The sequence below is a fragment of the Bombyx mori genome, chromosome 6 (assembly GCF_030269925.1).
Source record: "Bombyx mori chromosome 6, ASM3026992v2".
Lineage (NCBI taxonomy): Eukaryota > Metazoa > Arthropoda > Insecta > Lepidoptera > Bombycidae > Bombyx > Bombyx mori.
Window position 1 is genome coordinate 3074277 of NC_085112.1, and position 7983 is coordinate 3082259.

Below are 7983 nucleotides of genomic sequence, written 5' to 3' on the forward strand. Positions count from 1 at the left end.
CCCACTGAGTTTCTCGCCGGATCTTCTCAGTGGATCGCGTTTCCGATCCGGTGGTAGATTCTGCGAAGCACGGCTCTTGCTAGGGCTCGTGTTAGCAATGTTATCAGGTTTGAGCCCCGTGAGCTCACCTACAAACGTTAGGGTTACGCTGGAATAGCCTCTCAACTTTAGTGGTTAGGAAGCGCGCGGCGTTCGTTGCTTTGGTCACAGTCACAGCACTGACTTCGTTCGGTTCAGGTCACCGGTCCGAGGCCCCCTCACCTCTCGTTGAACCCCGCGCACTCCCTCTTACAAATCTTGTTAATTTAAAACTAAGCTAAAATTTGCTAACTTCTTTTAACAAAACGAATTCACCACACAAACAAACATATACACAATATACCAATCACAGCTCCAAATTTATATTTAACGCATCGCTAATATATATACTAACACGAACAAATTCTTATCCGTGCAGTTTTCTTTTTACATCTCTCGGCCGAGATTTACCCGTTTGCAACAAAAGCAAACTCCGATTCAATTCTGTATCTGACTATTCTGTTTGTCGCAGCTTTGTACCAGTAGTAGGTACCTACGAATGTAAAATAAATTGCTTCCTCAGAAACAACGGCGGGTAGAGAACTGAACGTAAGAGGCTGCACTCAAAGGGAAGATATGGGCCGCTGGAGATCGTTAGTGAAGATTGACTGAGATAAGTTTTAGAGGTTGGGTTTGGTAATGTCTGAAGTTTATACTGTACATGTATGTAAGTATTCATAGGATACAGCCGTTACTGAGTTTTAGCGAGCACAAAACTTGAGAATAAAAATAGTTAATATAAGGTTAAGATTAGAAAAAAAAAATGTAAACAGGAAAACCAGAAAAAATAACAAAACTGCATCGGCCGGGAATCGAACCCGGGCCGCCCGCGTGGCAGGCGAGCATTCTACCACTGAACCACCGATGCTTAGTATTGATATGCCAAATAACGTATAAGAAATTATTTTATTTCTAACGCGTTTGCGCAAGAGATTGGGGTCGACAAATTATTTAGAAAGTCACGTATGCACTTCTTACATTCACTAAGCATATCTGCGATGTTGATGATATTATTATGCAAAATTATGAACGCTACAAATTACTAGGAACTTTGAGACGAGGAATTATGTATTGCCTCGATAATTAAAACAGTCGGTTCAGTTTTAGACGAGTTTTAAACAAACAAGAAAATGTAAGCCATAAAATTGAATTTCAAAATTAAGTTGCGCATTGCTTTGTTGGATAGATTGTTGAATCATCTTACGGCCTATTTGATTTTAAGTGATTACCTAAGCCCATAGAAAGCAATCATTTCGGTCGTGAAGTTTGCACGTTTTTGCTGACAGAATTTTAATAATGCCATTATCGCTGTTCATCTGTAACATTATAATTAATTGTTATTTGATGAGATGTTCCACTACTTATATGGTGATTAACTAGAATAAGTCACTCATCACACGACGCTTTCAAGTCGTAGATATGTGGCATAGAGAGACTTTTTTTTTTCCACAGGAGAAAATCGCCGGATTCCCCTCACCCTCACGGCAGATGGGGTATGTGGGAGTTGAACCTCACTAAAAACTCCTGCCGTTCACAGCCGGCGACCCTACCCCGGACCGGGCGGGAAACCAGGCCGATCTTTAAGACGGCGGGACAGGGTTTACGCAGAGCATATTACATACATCCCGCCGTCCCCCAGACGCCAGACCGGCGGGGCATAGAGAGATATGGCATATTCTTGACGAAAACGTAAAAGAGAAGAAGATCTTGCAGTTTCAGATACATAAAAAAAAATTGGACCTCAACTGAGACATATCAAAGTAGTAGATCTCACTGGATAAATTTTATGGTATTTAAATTATTTTTGAAAATGCAAAAGAAAAACATTATAATTTAATACAGTTTCTAAACCCATCCGAGAAGCAGCAAGAATTGTATTGAGAGTTCAAATTCGAAATCAAAAAGAATGCATCGGCCGGGAATCGAACCCGGGCCGCCCGCGTGGCAGGCGAGCATTCTACCACTGAACCACCGATGCTTGTCATTATTGTTTTAAACACAGAATAACAGAACAATTGTAATAATAATTGCGCAAGATTCTGCTCATCAACACTATTTGGAAAACACTTGTATAGCTCTACACCCACACATAAATAATAGGTTGGGGAAAAGTCTTTTCGCATTATCGTATGTATGAACTTGTAATAAAATCTCTTTGGCTATAGATACTATTTGTATCTGGCTGGTATCATTGAAAGTTAAAATTTTAAAGAAGATAATTCCAAATTCGAATTAGAAAAATGTGTGATTTTTATTTATTTTTCGTACTGTCAAGATGAGTGACGCTAATGTAGAAATTCGATATATTTAAATCCGGAAATTTTGATTTCAAATATGCACGTCGCTCTCGTCGCTATTACGGATGCCATGGATGCCATTTTTGAAAAAGTGGAGCAAGATCGACATATCAGTAGTTACGGCGTAGCTGAAGAATTGGGAATTGACCACAAAACAGTTTTGGCGCATTGGCACGAAATGCCGTATCAGTGCCCCAAGCAAATGACTGTGATAATTTTAATAAATCCTTCCAATTTGCTTGTGATAGTTTTTCTCAGAAAATCTTCGGAAATCAATTGTATTTGATAATTAAATTAATTAAATCAGTAAATATAGGAAATCATCAAGCAATGTCTCAATTTATCATTCACACAGCTTATTGTCACATCTATGATATACAATAATATAAATGTTTCAGAATACCAATTTTCATTTTTATTGTTAAAGCCAATTCTATCAGGAAATTTCACGTTCACATAAAAAAAATCCCAAATCTTAACGTTGCTGAGGCCAATAAAATTAATTACACTTAAAATAAAAATAAAAAACACAAAAACATTAGATTATCTCGCAAGACAAGAAAATTAACGATGGTTTTATTAAGCCCACAAATTTATATGATGATCCTAGGAAGGTCAGGGTTTGACAAAAAAGTGTCCTGAATTAAATAGGATTACAAATAGATATAAATGACACTGGCCCCTAACGTGGCAATTGAGAACTTTATACATTTAATTTCATTGGGCGTGAAGACTTATATCGAAAGTCATTAATTAAACATTCCTAATAGGCGGATTCCTTTTATCTATATATTAATACGTAAACCAAAAACTTTGTACCCCTTTTTACGAAAATTGCGCGGACGGAGGAGTAGGAAATTTCCCACATTTATAGAGAATATAGATAGAGAAGGAGTGCAGAATACTAATATATATTTTAAATTATGTATTAGATATACATTAAATAAATAAAAAAATATTATACACACTACCATGCGTTTGACACAACACATACATAAAAATATACTTTTTGTTTACTGCTATTAGCTTACTGTCAATTGTGAAACTTTTGTTATTGTTTAAAGTCTGTGGTCGAATTGAGAATAGATTAATATTGTTTTTATTTAATATTATTTATCTATAGTGCAGTTAAAGGCGAAAACTGTGATTATATTATGGAATTATAATAGTTTTTGACAATAGAACCATAAGAATGTTTATACTTATAATTTAAATGAAATATAGTCAAATTTCGACTACTGCGGGACCACTAGTACATTTAATTTAATTGGGCGTGAAGACTTCATATATCGAAAGTCATTAATTAAACATTCCTATTAGGTTTTTTTTTTTTTTTTTTTTTGTCAGTAGGAAATCGCCGGACGTCCGCCCTCCACTGGGGACGGCGGGCGGAGCATGTCGGAGTCGAACCGACTAAAACCTCCTGTCGCTCAACAACCAACGTCCAAACCTCACATGAGACAGAACTCATGAAAAGGCAAAGGGGGGAAAGTGAAGTGTTTAGTGCGGAGCACATCTCTCCCATCACCGTCCCCCTCGGGACGCCGGACTGCCGGTCGTCGGCGCCACGACCACCAGCCCTCTCGGTCGGCTATCCGGAGCCCGCCTAGATGGCGCCGGTTAGAGTGAGCTATCCTACGGAATACCCCGCTGGGTCAGAACCAGCGTGGGTCGAGGATAGCCGGCCTTCCATCACCCGGATGCTCTTGCGTAAAACGCGTGCAGAGCAGCTTGCACGACGTCTTCTTAGGTCCCCCTCGCCGGTCCCCAGACCGACATATGAGGGGGACCCGAAACACTTAGAGGGCCAGGGCTTGGGCGAAATCCGCCTCCCTGGCCCCCGCTCGACGGCGGCGGGCTTGCGCGGCCCTAACGCGCCCCGCCGCCTCCTTCTGCGAGATGGTGCACTCGCAGAAGTCGAGCATCGCCTTCCACGACTCGTCGTCGCCGAGCATCGATGCCACAACACTCGGAAACGACAAGTCGTTTCCTATTTTTGCGACGAGGACACGGCGCCACCCCTCCCATGCGGGGCAGGCGACGAGCGTATGCTCTGCCGTGTCCAAGTCGCAATCACAATGGTGGCACTCTGCCGTCGGCTCGGCTCTGATCCGGTGCAGGAACTCACCGAAGCAACCATGCCCAGTGAGAACCTGCGTGAGCCGGAAAGTGAGGCGTCCTCTGTCACGATTCACCCAATCCACAAGGACTGGGCGAATCGCCTCGACGGTCCTACGACCAGCCGAAGGATCGGCCAGCCGCCTGGACCATGATTCCAGCACGGACCGCCGAGATTGGGCCCTCCGCGCTCTGACCACACTGGGGCTGGGACGCGCCACGCCCCGGGCACGAAGGTCAGCCCGCCACTGATAGTCAGCGGCGAGCGCCTCCGCTTCCAGAACCCAAGGCGGCGTCCCAGCCAGTACACACGCCGCCTCGAAGGAGATGGTGCGATAACCACGAATGACCCTGACCGCGATGGTGCGTTGCGGCTTTTGCAGCAGCCTCGCCACCCCCACGGCCAGGGACTGGCCCCACACGGGCGCCCCGTACAGGGCCATTGATCGCACCACTCCTGTATAGAGACGGCGCGTCACCTGGTCAGGCCCCCCGATGTTGGGCAGAAGCCGGCTTAACGCGCCGGCCGCCCCCAACAAACGAGGGACCAGGTTCTGAAAGTGAGCACGGAAGGTCCAACGACTGTCCAGAATGAGGCCGAGATACTTCAGCTGCACCCCGACCCCAATCCGGACGCCTCCAACCACGATATGGGCATCGACAGGTGGCACTCTCCGGGGCCTGTGAAACCACATGGCCTCGGATTTACTGAGCGCCACGTCGAGGCCCAATCTCCTGATTTTGCCGACGACATGCGCCACCCCAGCGGTGGCAAGACGGGCAGACTCAGCAAAACTCCCTCCCCGGGCCACGACCAACGTGTCGTCTGCGTAACAGATTACGCTCAGGCCCGGGAGGAGGGCACCCCTCAGCACCCAGTCATACCCGATATTCCACAAAAGAGGGCCGAGCACCGACCCCTGTGGAACACCGCGCACGACCGGGAACCGGTGCACGATCCCACCGTGTCCGGTACATGTGACCGATCTGTCTTCCAAGTAGGAACCCACCAGCCGGCGAAGGTAGGGGGGCACTCCGTGTCTTTCTAGCGCCGCCCCTATCACGGACCAGGGCAGGGTGTTAAATGCATTGGCGATATCGAGTGACACCGCCAAAGCCACCCCGCCCCTGGAGATGGCCTCCTCCGAGAGGGCCCGCACGCGAAGGATCGCGTCCACCGTTGAGCGGCCCTCTCGGAAGCCATACTGTTCCGCCGACAGATCGGGTCCCACCCCGACCAGATGCTGGATGATGCGGGCCGCCAGAATACGTTCCAGCAGCTTGCCCACCTCATCCAGCAAATTAGGTACATTTCTTTTATTATAATAAAATAGAGGATCAGCTATACTAATATTTTAATATGAAAGTGTGTTTGTTTATGTTTTTTTCACGTCTAAGCTAAGCAACTTGTTGACATGTTTTTGTTTAAGTGTTAGATTTTGGTCAGAAGAGTCTTATAGGCTGCCGGTTATCCCCAAAAAACATTTATTTCCCAAGGAAAACGATGTTTTATTATCTTTAGAAAAGGAAATTAAGACTTTTCCTTGACAACGCAGAGGAGCCGCGGGTAGCTTAACAGCTAGTTTCTTATAATAAATGGCGGAGTTTGCAAACTCCTTGTCGATGTCTCAATTTTTCCTGTGTGCAAATTCGCCACATTTTCAGGTTTAATCTTGATATTTTTTATGTTCTCGTGTTAAAAATCATCAATAAGCTCTCCATAGTTAAGACATACACCAGCGCTGGTGTTTCCTGGGTGTCCTACATATTTCAAATTAAAGAATCCTTATTTTCCATTGTTAGGTACATTTCTTTTCATTCTCGTATTATTTATAGGTTCCGAAAACCGTTTAATATCAAATGGACTATGAGCTCATCTGATCAATGCCACTAAAAGTCAGTAAATAAGTGCTTCAGTGAAAATAATTGCTTCTCAAGCTACAAGACAGTTTACTTGCGCAAACGTCGATGACAGAAATCTGTTACTTTTACTGTATTTTGCATATTTTTGTGTAGCATCGGTGGTTCAGTGGTAGAATGCTCGCCTGCCACGCGGGCGGCCCGGGTTCGATTCCCGGCCGATGCATTGTTTTTTTTTACATTAATTTAAAATAAAAACCTTCTCAGTACATGGAAACCGTAAAGCTAATTTTATTTACAACGTTAGGTTAGAAATACCTAATATATTATTGAATTTTATCTTTGTCAGGTGCTATTTATTATTCTATATTGAAATTCACTTTTTCTGAGGTTTTTATCTGAGTTTGAGTGGTTAACAGTGGACATCAGCGCGAATTATTAAGCAGCTACCTATCGTCTAGGGTTATTTCCAAACGGCGAAAAAAGATATAGGTCAAGAGACAAGACAAGGAGGATATGACTTCAAAACCAGACTTGTACGCGTCAAAAAATCTATGACTATTTAATATCGTTTTAAATGTAAATTAGATTATTTCTTTTAAAACGCCATGCCGCCTTGAGTTGTCGATTAAGAAAAGAAAATGTTCCTTAAAAACATATCTTAACCGCAAAATTTACAATTAAGCTTGGTAGCATGTGTTTTAATTTAAACATATCAAAAAAACTGCATCGGCCGGGAATCGAACCCGGGCCGCCCGCGTGGCAGGCGAGCATTCTACCACTGAACCACCGATGCTACATACATTATAGTCAATTTACTATTTTATATCATCATCATCAGCCTATCAGTCAATCCACTGCTGGACAAAAGCCTCTCCAATTGCTCACCATTGAGCACGATCCTCGGATCCTCTCATCCAGCTTCTGCCAGCCTATTTTTTAAATAAATGATTAAATAACCGTCAATAATTCAGTTAGGTACATCCAAAAGATTGTAAAAACTAACTGAATAGAAACTTTTAGTTATAGACACAATCGCCTTGTTAGTGAGAACAACTGGGAGCAGTTAAAGGCGCTAATCCTATTCTACTATTCTAGTGCTTTTGGGAAGACTTAATGTCTTTTTCTACTGCAAAGGAGTAATGCTTTCCGATTTCAAGACTAGGATAGTCATCGTATAATACAATTGAAACTTGTCTCTAGGTGGGTGGCGCATTTAAGTTGTAGATGTTTTTTTTTTTTTTTTTTTTTTTTTTATGATTGAAGGATTACTGGTGGCCCGGAGGCCTTTCCAGTTTCACCAGGACAGGTGGGCGAGCAAAGGCTCAGCCAGGAGGGGTGGGATTTGCTAACAGCTACCCGAGCGCCTCCGAAGGAGACCTAACAGCTCAAGAGCAGCTGCTTCGCGAATGAATCTACTACCGGATCGGAATCGCGACCCGCTGAGAAGATCCGGCGAGAAACTCAGCGAGCTGATTCATGGGTTAGGTTGCACGGCGAACTCTTTGTCGAGTTCGACGAGTACGGTTACCGAGGTCCCTAAGCCTGCTCCTAGAGCTGAAGGCGTCTAGTGCGAAGGTTATTGGATCTGATGGATCCGTAAGGACGTGTCTAGGGCGTCGACGGTGAC

At 44.0% G+C, this 7983-nt stretch overlaps 4 non-coding genes across 4 annotated transcripts; 1 reads left to right on the top strand and 3 right to left on the bottom strand.

Annotated features, from left to right (window-relative positions):
* Positions 1–875: 875 nt before the first annotated feature.
* Positions 876–946, bottom strand: TRNAG-GCC (transfer RNA glycine (anticodon GCC)). The gene has a single exon. It is a non-coding gene; the product is annotated as a tRNA-Gly (tRNA).
* A 1039-nt stretch (positions 947–1985) lies between these two features.
* TRNAG-GCC (transfer RNA glycine (anticodon GCC)) lies at positions 1986–2056 on the bottom strand. Its single transcript has one exon. It is a non-coding gene; the product is annotated as a tRNA-Gly (tRNA).
* Positions 2057–6508: 4452 nt separating this feature from the next.
* TRNAG-GCC (transfer RNA glycine (anticodon GCC)) lies at positions 6509–6579 on the top strand. Its single transcript has one exon. It is a non-coding gene; the product is annotated as a tRNA-Gly (tRNA).
* Positions 6580–7078: 499 nt separating this feature from the next.
* On the bottom strand, positions 7079–7149 carry TRNAG-GCC (transfer RNA glycine (anticodon GCC)). The gene has a single exon. It is a non-coding gene; the product is annotated as a tRNA-Gly (tRNA).
* Between the last annotated feature and the right edge of the window lie 834 nt (positions 7150–7983).